At 36.1% G+C, this 15953-nt stretch overlaps 1 protein-coding gene across 1 annotated transcript in view; it reads right to left on the reverse strand.

Annotated features, from left to right (window-relative positions):
- PAP23 (purple acid phosphatase 23) overlaps nucleotides 1-15953 on the reverse strand; it is a 123731-nt gene that overhangs the window by 855 nt on the left and 106923 nt on the right. The window lies entirely within an intron of this gene.

Consider the following 15953-nt stretch of genomic DNA (forward strand, 5'->3'; position numbering starts at 1 on the left):
TTCCATGATTCCCACATCTTGTGGGCACATTCTATAGAAGAGAAAATCATCTGCCAACTCTGTAAATAAACTGCATGGAGATGGTCCACATTAACTGCCAAAAATGTTTACTCATTTAATCCAATTTTCTGATAGGATTTACACAGTAGAACTACAGATGGGTAAGAATGTGAGGTAATGTTCAAAGCGTGAGAATCAGAGAGAATGCCTATAAAATGAGGTAAAAGCATGCAAGCTGGGGCAGGGCATGTCACAGACTAATTGAAACAGATTTAAGATTCCAAATTTGATCCTGAGTACAGAATGAGACATGACCGTTGATGAACCACAGTTTTAACACTAATTTTTTCCTCCATGTGATGCTCTACATTTGTTCCAATCATGGCACATACCGTACTCATGGTATCACAAAGAGCATAACCTCCATCAAACAAATTATAAGCTGTTGCAGTGAAAAATTCTTGCACTTGCTATTAAAGTTAGTTAAATTTAACTCTGAAATGCATCAATTATATTTTCTTGTCAAATACTAGTTATGTGCCCAGGTTACAGTTTCAAAGACTACCAATACCAATGGAGCTTTTTTTTTTTCAGTTTGTTTTGTTACTGATCAGTGATTGAGAACTATAAGTTGAGGTTTTATGGACTATTTAATGGCCTTCTATCTAGCACACTATTTATGGCTCGAAAGTTAAAACCAAAGAACCAAAACTTGGAAGCGGATTGGAATTGACAAGGCCTACTCAAATCGTGAATCGCCTACAAAACTGCGAAGTGAAAAAACCCTTGAAATTTAAAGATTTTAACAATCAAAAACTTATTAATTGCACCCTTTATTGAATATAACTTAAACACACTTTAAGGCAAGAACCTACAACACAACAGTAAAATGTGAGCCTCTTATCGAAGAGGTCTTGGGTTCAAATCTACCCGTGCTTAATAAAATAATAATTAATAATAATACATAATAATTAATCTTGGCTTCGGCCTCTTACCGATTAAAAATAATAATAATAACTTAAACACACTTTAACATCATCAAATAGAAGTTAAAGAGACATAAATAATAAATCCATCACATATGTAAAATGTGAATTAATATTCTAATAATGTTGGAGTTCATGGTATGTTTGGTCAAGGAAGGTATTCTCGAAGTTATTGTAACTAAATATCTGATGTGTTTCCAAAATAACAATGTCTGCTGATCAAACGATAAAAAATTTAAATAATCATAACTCATAGTTGATATGCAACCAAAAGAAAGAAATGAATAAATAAAAAATAAAATAAAATATATTTTTTTTTTGCTGAGTCACGAGGCACTTGGCAATTTAGGCAGTTTATGCCTAAAAAATTGCCGAGGTGATTCAACGAGTTATGAAAAATCAGGAGGGTCAAGTCAAATTGCCAAATCGCCTGAATCGGTTGAATCGTTGAATCGCCTGAATCAGATGAATTGCAGCGATTCTCGCTACTCTGATTAAAACCAATCAAAAGAACAAAGCCAGATTTCTTTAAATTTATAACATACTTATGCACATCTTGCCTAACTGGCAGGGAATTGCCTTTAAGATTCTTTCTAAATTCAGAAGTTGAACACAAAATTCATAGTCTATGTATGCCTTAACTTTGACACACAATAAGAAGGGTATTTTGTCTTATCCATCGTTTAAGGAAAGACCTCTTCAATTATTGGGCTTTGTAGATGTCATTCATTCACATTTTCCGGATGGATTTTCTTCACAATGCTTCATCAGACAGTTAGCAAGATTGTGGACTGATTTCACAAAATCATAATCATATAGTTCAAGTCTTCAGATATGAATGAGGTACTTGTAACAAGTGTTCCATAGGGTTACATCCCCTCCCCCCGTGCCCTCAAAAAAAAAACACTCTGCTGACAGCTATTAGCAGTAGTGTAGACAAAACAATGCCAGTGTCATGTACAGGCATGTTTTGATTGTCCATGCTTTTAGGTATTGAATAATAATGTAAATGGGATTTTTAAAAGGGTTTCATGTATGGCAATAAATGTGAAACCTCTTCTCTCAAGTAAAGGTTGCATTGTCCGCAAATGGAAAAGGTAGGAAGTTTGAAAGAGAGAAATTGTAAAATATCACAGATGATATATAATTAGATAATAAAGTTCATGCATGTGCAAAATATAACGAAAATAATTGATTAGCAATGCCATTAATTAATTAACCAAATTTTTTTATTATTCTAAGGAGTAAAAGTGACCCAGTGTTACTCATGGATGTGTTTCCAGCATAATTTGACTCGTCCCAGAAACCCAGATACTTTTGAAAACCCATCCCTTGGCTGTGCCATAAAATTATTGTTCAAGTTTTAATAACTTGTCTCACTTGCACTCTTGTGTGCACTCCCAATTTAAATTGTTTAACACAAACATTTTATGTTAGGTTCTATAATGTATCTAAGCATGCTTTATCCATGGTTTCACTATGAATCTTTTAAATTTCCCTAAATCTATTTAATTTTCCCTATCTCTTATATAGTCATACCCTGCTCCAAGGAAAAAATATCTGTCCCAAAAAACCTGTTTCCCTTTCCCCAGATCCCCCAATTCCTGAAACCTAGGGTAACCTTAAGTAAAACCCTTTGTTCAGAGAAAATTCAAAAAACCAGCAGTTTCATTAAAAAAATAAAATAAATCAACAATAAATTTATGTAAATCAAATGGATTGCACATAGAATTATTACAAACTTAATATAAACATTCTTGAACAAATTATCATGGGGTTAGGGTTGTGGAAGCTGGGTTTCCTGGTCTTGGTGTTGTCATGAGCCTGGTTGTGGTTGATTGCATGGATAGCAGTTTTGCTGCTGATTTTTTGGAGTAAATAAGGCTTGGTAATTTGGCCAACTCTTGCCGGGCAGCTCCTTCCCTTCTTTCATCAAGTCTCGCTGCTGTTAGAAGAGGTGACTCAGCCTCCTTTTTTTGGGTACTTGTTGTAGCTCAGTTTTGAGTTTTGCATGATAGGTAGGACCACTGGTTGCTCGTTCTATGGCTTTGAACAGTTTTGTCCCAAATATGGTTGAGGCCATAAATTGGTGGTTGTGCCCTAGTAACCTTGGTTTTGGAAGTTCGTTTGAGGGTGTATACCCTCTCGGGTTAGATTTTGTGGGCTCTATTGTTCATGTCGTGTTGTGTATGTTGGTGACCCCCTTTTGTGGGTGGTAAGGTTGTTCATTAGCCATGTGGAAGCAGCTTTTATGGTTTGTTCTTTCAAATGGACTCGGTTGTTTTCTCTGTTTGTGGGTTGTTTTACGAAGGTTTGTTGCATCTCAGCAGCTTTGATGAGTGGGGTATGATAAGCTTTTGCATTTCTTCTATCAAACCCATTTTAGATTGGAGTTTTTCTTATTAGAATAATATCTTTATTATTCCTTATTTGATGGTCAAAAAATATTAAGTAGTTTCCAATTCTACAATTGTTTCAAAATAGAAAACACCATCTCTTTGTAATCAATAAATGAATGTTTGTTAATTCTTTTATACATTCAATTATTTACCAATGATATTTGTTATATGGTATCAAAGCTATATTTTTTCAAAATAAATTGTAATTTCTTTTTGAAATTATTCGCCTTCATTTTTTCCAAAAATATTCTCCAAGTGAATGCTAGCTCATGTTTGCTCTCTGCTCAAGGGAAATTTTCTTTTGAGTTTTTTTCACAATAGAGACATATATGATGACCTCTCTCCTGAAAAACATGTTGCTAGTCATTCATGATTGATTGATGGTTGTTTCTTGTTTTCAACCATGTTTTCTGCAACCCACACTCTCGTTGACGAGATTCCATGCATTCGTCTGCAGATAAACACAATCTTTCGTGTTTTCATTCCACTACAAACATCGGTTTCTCCTTTGCTTGTGTTCTTTTACAAAAATGAATTTCTACATTTTGTGCTACAGACAGGTTTTTCTTAGTCCAAGCTAGGACTAGGGTTTATTCTTCGAGCACAGGACGATGACAATCTTAGAATATTGTCACCTTGATGAGATTGTTTTAGGTATAGAGAATTGTCCTACCAAAGCTACACAAGATCATGATAAGTTTGACGCTTACAATTGAGAGGTGGTCATTCTTATCAAGATTTCAGTTACTAATGATCAGCTACCACAGGTGCCACCAGGTAAGACAATTGCAGAGATCTAGACCATGCTGAAGGATCTCCATGAGGCATCAAATAAGAGTTGTATGTTCTTCCTGAAGAACCAGAGATCAGCTTCAAGCCATTGGTCGAAAAATGGGGAAGAGGATATGGTAGTTATCAACTTGAAGAGTTTACCTAAATGCTATGAGCACTTCATCGAGATACTCAACATTACTACAACTAATGCCAATTTAAAGTTTCCAAACTTGTGCACCAGAACTTTGCAGCAAGGCCATTGGAAACAACAATTTTTCTTTTATTGATTATAATTCATAAACATACATATCATCACCAGTTCAAAATTCAATATTGGTTCGAGAGTTTGTGACAGCAATACAACCATATACTATAGAGTAATAGTCTATGTTGGATGTATGTCAAAGTAAGCATCAAATGTACAAAAATTACAAAGAAAACAACACATCAAAAAGGATGAGAAATCAAAATTTAGAAAAACCATTTAGAACTTATAAAACCACTCTCTGTTAGTGGAAGGTGGTCTTCCAACAAAAGGAGCATTAAAGATCCCAACATCGGGATTTTACTGAGGTAAAACATTGATGTGATCCGTGTGTTATTGGGCCCAATCTATGTCCCCTCATGATGAGTTGTTGTCATACCCTCAATGCTAGGTCCCAAGTCTCTGGTTGATGGTCCCTGGACTAAAGGATTTGTGTGTGCAGCAATTGTAGAGAAAGCTTGTTTGTCCTTAAACTGTGTTGGCTCTGATCTGATCCAAGAATTCTCTAAGAGTAATATCACTTTCATCCCTGGGTTCTTTGGTGATGGCTGCAGTATAACCATTGGCTACTTCATTCTTTAAGATCTCGGCTTTCCCACTCTGCAAAATAGGTTCCTAAACTTCTCTTCCTTCAGTTTAAGGATAGTTGTGATCCGAGAAGAAATATTGAAAAAAAATGAGACTGTACAAAGACTCAGTAAGGAATCTAGTCTTCCTACTGAAAATGTCATCATTCCTATACTTCCATATGTGCCAAAGTACATAAGCAGAAAGGGAAAACCAAAAATTATTAAGAAACTTATCACCACTCAAGGTTAAACGAGAAATCACATGTGTTAAATTAAAGTTTCCATTGAGAGAGACCAAATAGATTCCAGATTTCCTTGGCAAAGAAACAATCAAACAATACATGATAAACAGATTCACAACTTTCGTAGATAGAGCATATGATAGGATTGCCCCCAGGTTTATTAAAAGGAAGTATGTGCAGAAGGAGGCCCCATATGAACGTGAAACTTTAGGTTCAATAAGGTGATGCCAGGTGTTCAAGAGAATTTTACCCCAATTCTTTGGATCAAGGCTTAGTTTCCATTTGAGATTGAGGTGTTCGAGGATGTCAAGTTTGTAAGCGAGAAGGTTGTACTCATGTTTAGCTTTGATTTTAGGGAGGGGGTGCCATCCGGCCATTCGAAACTAGCAAACCTATCAGATACCTCTTCATAGGTTTTGGGAAGGTCAAAGCTAGAAGATGCTTCTCTCAGAACAAAGTAAATTTTCCATTGTGATTGGGGCAGATTGAACTTTCTAGCCATCTCCTGCCAACTAATCACATTTCCATTTATAGTGATATCATGAAAGCACTTAATCCCTTTCGTTGCCTACTTCTAGGTAGAGCACCCTTATAGGAGTGCAAGAGGCTTATAGTGGTGCTGTTGGTTCCACTAAATTGATCTCTTTCCACAAATCAAGTTATTATTGTTCACAATTTTGTTGTCAAAGATCAAATATCTAACAAAACTCCATCTCTTCCATAAAGACCTGAATACAATGGAGCCTTCCACTTTAAGATCAAAACCTCCAAAAAGAAAATCATTAAGGTCGAGAACCTTACAGAATCCAGCATGTATAGGGGTGGCTCTGCTTACATTCTTTTTAACAAGACTCTTCCAAGGCTCACTCCCTTCTATGGCTTTGGAAATTCATTTAACTGCTAATGCAATACCTTGACCTCTCAAATCCTTTAATCTCAACCCACCAATTTCTTTGCTTCTAGTGCACTATTCCTAGTTGATAGCATGAGACTCTTTCCCTCTACCATCACACCATAGGAAGTCTTTGATGATTTTCTTAATGTAATTGATCTGACTATGATTATACAACCAAGTTGATGAGTAATATACCGTGAAACAGATGGTGGAGTCAGTCATCAAGAAAGGAGATCTACATTCACCAACATTGCACAAGGATTCAACTTTTCAGCGTGCAAGAGCATACTTACATTCACGGATCTATGATTTGGCACTTGAAGATCTATTGCATTTGTCAAGACATCCTACATTATCATTATACATCTACATACAAGCATTTATACATATTTGTGGATGGCGGATCCAAATCCCTCCATAGAGATTTGACAAGCAAGGTGAATATTTATATGTCTTGCTTTTAGATTCTTTCTTATTTTGAGGTTAATTTCTAAGTGAAGGCTTGACCAAGGCAAGCCCTCCCCCCGAACAAAGTAACATTTTTCTCTTGTGCAGGTGCAGATCTATAACTTTTTCATAGAAAAGGATTCAGATCTCAAAATTGGAGTTTGAGATTTCAGGCAGAGTTTCAAATTCTGGAATTTGGTGCAAAGCGGGTCATAGACAACCTTGTCCTTGACCCTTTAGATCATCCTCGACCTTCAAATGTCCTTGTCTAGCATCTCTCAAATTCTGTAGAATTTCAATTCTCAGGTCTTAGATCCAAATCTAGAATTTTGTACAGATAAGGTCAAGGTCAAGCTCGACCTTGACCCAAGTTATCCTTGACCTAGGAAATCGTCCCTTTCCTGAGGCTCCTAAACTTTCATAATCAACACTTTAAATTTCCAAAGCCTCAAATCATGTTTTTTTTTTCAGTTTTTGTCATTGTTTGCTACCCGATTTTCAGATTTGAAGTGGCATCCTCTATTATCCATCAAGGTGAGTTTGGTTTTCCATTTGTCATTTCATAGTGCTTAATTTGATGTATCAAGTCTGATCCTTTAGTGCACTTTGTTTTCATATATGCTTTATATTACTTGCATTTCAATTAATCAATCTACTATCACAACATTGTGATTCCTTCTCTTAGAAAAATGGGAAACAAAACCCAAGAAACTTCCATAGAGAGGAGATCACACATTGGTACTTCCCTTTGTACTAATCAGGTCTCCCTTGTGGAGGAATCTTGGTATTCCTTCTATACTTGTACATGTGTAACTTGGGTACATTCCATTACATTGTTGTGTATCCCATTTTTTACATTACAACTCCAAATTGGATTCCAAGAATCAAAAACTTATGATCACATGGTATAGTGATAACCACAAGGCATATTAGTTGGTTGATGTAGATACAGATCATCTTACCTTAGTTGTGATTTTGTCTTTGATAAAGACTAAGGACATTTAAATCTCTTCATCCGTGCAAAATTCGGAGGATCAACCTTTGAGGGCTATTGATTTGGGTGTCCAACTTCCATTTAGTTCACCTAATTGGAACGATGATTTAGACTCTAACTTTGATGATGCACAACCTGAATTTCCTCTGGATACTCCTGTTGAAAATGTTCCATTTATTCCTCCTACACCTGATGCTGACTCTTCTACTCTTCAGCCTATACGGTGGACTAAGATCATCATTGATCTTCATCTTAATGAACTCGTCAAGGGTAGATCTTCCAAAAGCAAAAGCAAGAAGAAAAATATAGACAACTTTTCTCTCATGGCCAACATTCATAGTATTTGTAGGCTCAAATGTATTGAGACTAAAGGGATTCTTGAGTGGGAAATGGCTATGAAAGTTGAACACCAAATTCTTCTAAAGAATAACAATTGGTTCCTTTCTAATCTTTCTCCAGGGAAAAAGCCCATTAGCTTCAAATGGTCTCCAAAATTGCATTTTGCACTAAGTTATTCATTGAAAGCTCACGGTGGTGATTTTCCAAACAACTGCATGAGTTTTAAAATGTGTATTTGCTGCATTTAAGTGACTTTAAAAACCTTATAAGACAAAATGGTGATTTTGGAGCACATTGCATGCATTATAATATATGCATTTGCATAAAGAAATCTCGTTTTTAACTTGCAGCCTGCATTTGGAGGGTTTTGGGGCACATTTTTCACATGCAAATGCAACCAAAAAGTGCATTTTTACTTCACAATATGAGACTTTTATAATCAAACGCCCTAAAAGTGGTGATTTTTAGCCCAAAAACACATATTTTTGGCTCTCAAAACTTCACTTTTTTGGGTGTTTTTGTCCAAAAACGTGTTTTTCAGCATTCAAATGCTCACTTGAGCATTTCTTGGTCGTTTTTCATGATCTAAGGGTTGTTTTTGCCTAAAATCACCCAAGGAACACATTGGACTACTCAAAAAGGAATTTTTTTGAGTGTTTTCTTCATTTCTCAACTGATCTAGGGCACTTTTTTACTCAAAAATGCCCTAGTTTTGAGCATTTTGCACTAGAACAGCAAATGATTGGATCAAGGTAAGTTTGATAGCATTTTCTATCCTTCCTAGCTTGCATTCAAGTCTTCTAAATCACTTGATATGCTTTGGAGACCATTTTTCAAATTCTTTGCATGTTGCACATTGCTTCGTCAAAACGGTTGCTAAAATGATGCAATTTTTTACTCTAACTTCCTACACATGGCAAGCTATGAATTTTGTCTCATCTCTTGCAAGGATCAAATCAAGATTCAAAGTCTATTTAACACTTCATCTTGCAATCTTTCTAAATCTAAGTTGTCGTTTCGGATTCTAATTCGTATGTGGGTTCGATATTCGGGTTTGACATTCGCTCAAAAAATTGTGGGTTGGGTTCATCTTTTTGGGGTTCGTTCATACAATATATATATATATATATAATCTTCCAAAAAAAACTTAAAAGATAAGCCAAGCCATATATATATATATATATTTATTTGTTGGGTGATAGTTGAGATTAGTTTCAACTTCTTTATATCAGGTGGGCAACTAATCTTTAACAATAATAAACAAACAGTAATCATAATAATCTAATAAATAGTATGAACCACTTTTTACGTGGCATCTCTAGACAAATTTTAACTGCTCATTCCCCAAACATCTAACTTATAACGAGTTTTTGTATTTCCTAGAAACATTTTGAAGATCTAGAGACGGTGTTATTACTCGACTTCTATAGAAATACATCACTTGGAGACAAAACAAAATTCCTTCTCTACGTAATGAATATAATTTTTATTGTGCGGATAGGAAGCAAGAAGCTTACTCAGCAAACGTAAAGGACTTTTCAAGCATATATCCCGACAAACAATTAATAGTTTGTTGACAATTAAAATAAAAGTTATAAAGCTATAAATGACAAATCTCTCGCAACATGCATTTCATATTCGTCAAAATTGATGGAAATTCGTTTTGGGTGTGTGTTGACTATTCCAAATTCGCTGTAGAAGATGGCAAATTCAATTAGGGTTCCTTTGATAGAATGTACACCGAATTCCTCATAAAATATTAATTTGGAGCAGACTTCGAACCGAATACGCATATGTAGCGAACTGACTTGCGTATTTTGTGCTAGGTGACCGACTATGGTAACTTAGTTCTAAATCCAAGAAATCTCTTTGATTGCATTTTCAAAAGTGCTTAAAATGACTTCATCTCTCACTTCTTGAGAAAAAGGTTTGCTTCCTTGTTATTTTTCTTAAGGTTTTTGTTGTATATATTTGTTATGTTATGTATGCAAGTCTCATCACTTCCATTTTCAGATTTGCATTTGTTTTGTAGATGTCGATTTGCTCCTATTCTTTCATTTCTTTCTCTAAGTTGCATATGCAAAGTCTCACTTACTTGCATATGCAACTGAGGATAAAATCCCGTTCTAATATGGAAGCAAGTCCCTCTTTTCCCCTCATGAGAATGCAAGTGCAAGTCCTACCAATATGCATTCCATGAACCTCCATATGGCTGCCCTATGATTGAAAAAGAATTCCCCACATACTTGTCGGATACATAGCATGACTTATGCCTATTAAAGGATGCTATGTTTCCATTTCATTACACTTTACTCCTCATTTGTACATTTCCAAGCTTGCTGGTCATATATGCAATTTGCTCCAAAAAACACATTTTTGGTTATTTTGGCCACTTTTGAGCCATTATGAGGTTGACCCATTGTTCATTCATTGTCCTCAATCATTTCATCCATTCTCCCTATCTTTACCTCACCTAAAATCCGTGTTCTCACAGCAACAACTTGCTATGGACTCCTCATATGATGATGTTCTGACACTATGGAACCTTAATATAACAGTTGCACAGGCATACCATTTGGCAATGTCAAGAGAAGTTACACCAGCAAAAGGGAAAGAAACTACTACTGGTTTGAATGACATTCTCAAGTCACTCAATCCTCAACTCGAGTTGCTGGACAAGGATCTTGGTGTCTAGAATAGCACGATCAAAGAGGCATTCAGAGGGCCATCATGCAACTGTTCTCACAAAGGTCGCAGAGGCCATCCCCTTATAGCTTGAGGTGGATGACTTCAACATCAATGTGCTAGATACATTGGCAAGCTGAAAGTATTCATTGAAGAATCTGCAAAATCAAATGGAGATTTGTAACAAAGAGATATCTGGAGCAGCAAGCACACTCAAGAAGGTTACAATGATCTCACAACACACCAGTGAACCAGATGTTGTAGTTGTACGAGAGTCCCTATGGAAGTTTGGAGAGCTGGTTTATACCATGTGACTACTTCGAATTAGATTTTCATATGCTTTAAGTAGAATAGCAATAAGAAAACTACATGTAAAGAGCATTTATGTTGTAAATACATAATAACATGCACCTGTACAACCAGCTCATGTAATTAAGTTGCAATCGCATTAGGCATGCAACTTTGAATAAAGTCAAAGTAGTTAGTTAGAGATAAGTCAAGGTAGTTGAGGTTGTTCCACTTTTTCCTCCACCTTTCTCTCCTATTTTCCTGTATAAAGGAGACAACTCATTGTAAATAATCATCTTTTGGCAAGGCTAGAAAATTCTGCCAATTTGTATTGTGCACTCTAAGACTTTGTGCTTGGATGTAAATCAGATTGCTTTCAATAAAAGAGGCAACTTGCTTTCAAACTTTGTGTTGATTCAAGTTGTTATGTGACGACATTTTCTGGATATTGATTGTGAGTTTTGGAGCTTTGATCAAGAGGGATTTGAATTTGATTGTACAGATTTTGAGTTGCCTATTACATTCAGAGCCAATTTGAACTATTGAAGACTTTGTGCTGCAGGAGGACAAATTGTAATTGATAGTAGTGGCTGATTACTTAGAGCTGAAGACTTTGGACTTCAATTGTAAGTGTTTTTATTTAATTTGAGAGTATTTAATAAGAGAGTTTGTGCCTTACTGTTTATTATGCTTGAATCCTTATTCAAGACAAATGCAGGAGACTTTGGATTCCTGTTTTTGTTTCACAAAATACAAAAAGTAAACTACTGCCCCTGGTGTTGTTCTTACATCAATTCCAGCGTCACCGGTATTATCATAGCAATAAGGAACTTTTTGTTAAGTTGAAAAGTTAGAGTTGTATGCAAATCATTCCTACAAAAAGAGAAATTGATCAAGAGAACCATCTTTTTTGTAATTTCAGTTAAGTTCCTATAGAAGCCACCTACGGTAAGAAGGGAGCTTTCCCTATTACTGAGAGGAGAGATAAATCTCATGAAATGTTGCCTAAAGTCACAATTTTGTTAGTCGTAGAGTGACATACATAATGTTTAGCCAACACTATGACAATCAAAGGGTACTCAAACTGGCCAAGAATTCAGTCTTCCATAAGAGAACCAAGCATGTTGACCACTGCCATTACATCTAGCAACTAGTTAAAGACAAATCAGTTTAGTAATTGTATGTTCCAACTCGAGATCAAACAATAGATATTCTCACTAAGTCTCTAGGCCCAAACAAGTTTGTAAAATTCAAGGAGCAACTTGGTGTAGTTAATAGATTGAGAGAGGGTATTAGAATAATATCTTTATTATTCCTTATTTAATGGTCAATATTGCAGATTTTGTAAATATTAGGTAGTTTCAAATTCTAAGACTGTTTCATAATCAAAACATCGTCTATTTTGTAATTTGTAAATAAATGTTTGTTCATGCTTTTAATATGTTCATTTTTTGACCAATTACTTTTGTAAGATTTCTTTGTATCTGAAACTAGTTGCCTCAAACCAATCTAGGCCAGTTTTAGAATTGTGTTTTTGTTTAAGGGTCTCTTATGTCATTTGGGAAAAGAAATTTGTTTTGGTGAAGGTTACGAAGACTACTTTTCCTAATCAAGTTGATTCTTTGCTAAGGACCTTTCTTGTTTGCACCCTCATCTCTTTGTATGAGTCTTCTATAGAGGTGGAGAACATCATTGTGAGAAGGATTGGGGGATTGTTTATCCATCAGCTAGCTTCCTTTCCTATCTAGCCCGCTAAGGTGGTTGCTTCTCATATTGAGGTGGAGGATGTTTGTGTCCAAGAGGTGATGTATTGTAAGGGGGTTGTTGCTCTTTAGTTATTGGTTGTGTGGTTGATGCTTGTCTTGTTCCATTTTTTGCTCCTTTTTTATTTCCTCCTACTCCTATTGAGCTGGTTAATTTTAAGGAAAAGGGAGCATTCGGATGCATCTATGGAAGGTTATGGGAGCCTTTTCAAAGCCCATTGTAAAGGTAATGGGAACCTGCAAAACACCTTGTTCTCAGTAATGGCTTCAGACGTGTTGTTGCAGTTTAAGCCTATCTTGATTAGTCTCCTTTGCATTGCTGCTAGAATGTGTTCAGTCTATTGTAGCTTTCTATTGTAGGTTCAGATCCCATCAAAACCTGTCACGACAAGGTTTCAAGGTCCCTATAAAATAAGTTTTACATGTAACCAAAAACATTCTCAAACAAATTTATATGGTTGGAAAAAACACAAGGGGAAAAGTCCTTAAAATGAACTCTTACAAATCACTCAGAGGTTCAAAGGATACAAAAAAGTTGTGAAGATGTATAGGCATGGGCCTTTAGAAAGGAATATTTTTAACATTTTTACAACATAATTTCTATTATTTTCCACATCCACCTAGAAATTCCTAATGGAATATTGTCATTGATGTCAAAGTTTTGATCACGAGATATATATATATATATCTCTGTGTGTGTGTCTATGTATGTATGTATATTAATGTATATATGTATATATGAAGTCTATTATTAAACTAATATGAAGTTTGGCAACTACTGATATTTGAAGACTGACTATAAACATTGCTATGGTGCAGGGACGAAAAAGGAGATTGATGAGATTAGTCATCGATGCATTATATATTGAATAAAATATATATGAAATCTAAGGAATATTAACCATTAAAGAGACTGAAACTTCTGAACTGGTCATGAAAAAATATTATACTGTTATCTTGAACAGTAATAGACAAGCATCTTCAGCATATAGAGTTTGAAGACCAAGTAACAAGAAACAGAAGTAATAAAGTGGTGTGAAGGATAGAAGACCAGCGATAATAATGTGTCAGTAGTAATAAGACAAGGCAACATGACACTATATATAGATATATATATAAAACCTCGTCAAACACCTCTGTTTTGGCTCAGTCACAAGATTCACTATATGAACGAGCAGCGTCAACAACGTTCAATGAAAAGAAGAATCCATCAAAGCAACAGTTATCCTCAAGTCATCCATGCAATGAAGAGAACGGTGAAAAATATCGAGTGTTTTCTGATAATAAACAATTCAACCACAGTTAATATAATGCAGTGAAAAATATTATGGACAAGCGATAAGTCATGCGTTGACATATTCAAAGGCAGAAATGTCATCAGTGAATATCTCTGAAGTTTGAGACTTAAGCCGTCATTGAAAGAGGACTAAGAACAATACTCAGAGCAGCAATTAGAAGCAGCCACGTTAGTGAAAAGCTACATATGAAGAGTCAATCATATCGTGAAGAACAAAGTTATGGAATACGAAAACCAACAGACAACTCTACAGTTTAAGCAGCTCGGCATCATAGTTTGATAAGAATACAATAATTATAATATAAAGGATTAATCAGTGCAATTATAAGATGGAGCAATCAGACTACTGTGGAATCTATGTTGACAAATGTGATAGCAATAAAAAATAGTTTGGGTGCGATTTGTAAAAGGAACAAACAAATATTAAAGAAGGCGCAGAGGTAGTGATGTCGGCATAAGGAGACTGCAGTATTTAGACACATCTATGGAAGATGGCAACTGCAATGATATGGATAAAAATAATTAATTTCTTCATATGATGGATTAAGAAGGTCGCAGTTATAATAAAAGAAAATGATCTATATAAAAAGATGCTAAGCATGTGCTTGTTTTTATTTTACTTCTTAACAACACCCATTACTCTAACATACATAGTTGAATAAGTTTGTACAACCACCTTCATATACTTATGCAGCAAGGATACCGATCGCTTACCAAATTACCATATTTTCATGCCACTAATCAACTACTCGAGATTCTCTGGACAATACTTTAAGTCTTCTTGGTGACTTTAATGCACGTACCAAGAATCTTCAGACTCCTATACATGATCGTGGCTCTAATTCAATTTGCACCTCTGAGTTAGATCCGATCAGTATGGGACTTCAGCATACCTCAGATGATGCTTCTAGGCCGCTCTCTTGTTATGGTCGCCTCTTCCTCCAGCTCTGTGAGTCTTCTGGTTTGTTGATCCTGAATGGTTTATCTTCCTTTCCTGGCTCTACTCTCTTCACCTACTAGACGCACTATGGTGGTGCAAGTATTGTGGACTATGTCATCAGCTCTTCTGCCTTTGTTCCCTCCATTTACAGCTTCACCGTTTCTCGTATCCCATTTGCTGACCATGCTCTTCTTATTATCCGCACTCTGTACCATTTGTCGCCTTTTTCTCTGCCCTCCCCCATCCTAGCTGACACTGCCTGCACTCCTACTCACTTTTGCTATCCTGAGGGTGATGGTGATCTTTCTTCCTACCATCTTAGGAGACTTCTGACACCTACTAGTTTCAGCGACTCGCATGTGACCTCTGCCATGTTTGATTTACTTGCTTCTTCCATTTGGGTGTCCACTCTCCTTTCTATTCCTTACTGTTTCCCTCCCTCTCTCAAGTCTAAGCATCGGAATACTTGTCCTATGAATCAATGGTTTGATACCTATTGTAAAGCTTTCCATCGCTCTGTTTGCTCTGCTTTTGAGACTCGCTCCCCTGTCTTTGCCCACCTGTGTTTATCTTATCTCCACTTTTTTCACCACAAGAAGCGTTCTTTTTCTTCTTCTTAGTGCAGATCCCTTTGCTCCACGCTTATTCAAAATCCCTATATTTTCTAGCATACCCTTTTCCCCAAGTGTTCCTACTGCCATCTATCCTTGACTTCCACTCTTTGACCTCCCACATCATTATACTTTATGACATTCCAGGGCAGCCACCCCTTCACTCCACTCCACCTCTTTACCGCCATCTGTTCACCTCCTCCAGTATTTTTTAGGCCATTAGATACATGAGATGCAATAGAGTTGTGGATGAGGATGGTTTCCAGGCAGAATTTTTCAAACTTGGTGCTTCGGTTCTTGGATCCTACCTTCCTATACTCTTTAATAGTGGTTTGTATTGAGTTTCTTGAATCTTGGTCGTGACATGTGATTTACCCTATTCACAAGTCTGGGCCTACTGCTGACCCAGGTAACTACAAGACTATCATGATCGGGCATACTTTTGCCAAACGAGATGCC

This window comes from Cupressus sempervirens, chromosome 11 (genome assembly GCF_028749045.1).
Source record: "Cupressus sempervirens isolate cs-2001-9-10 chromosome 11, ASM2874904v1, whole genome shotgun sequence".
NCBI classification, from domain to species: domain Eukaryota; kingdom Viridiplantae; phylum Streptophyta; class Pinopsida; order Cupressales; family Cupressaceae; genus Cupressus; species Cupressus sempervirens.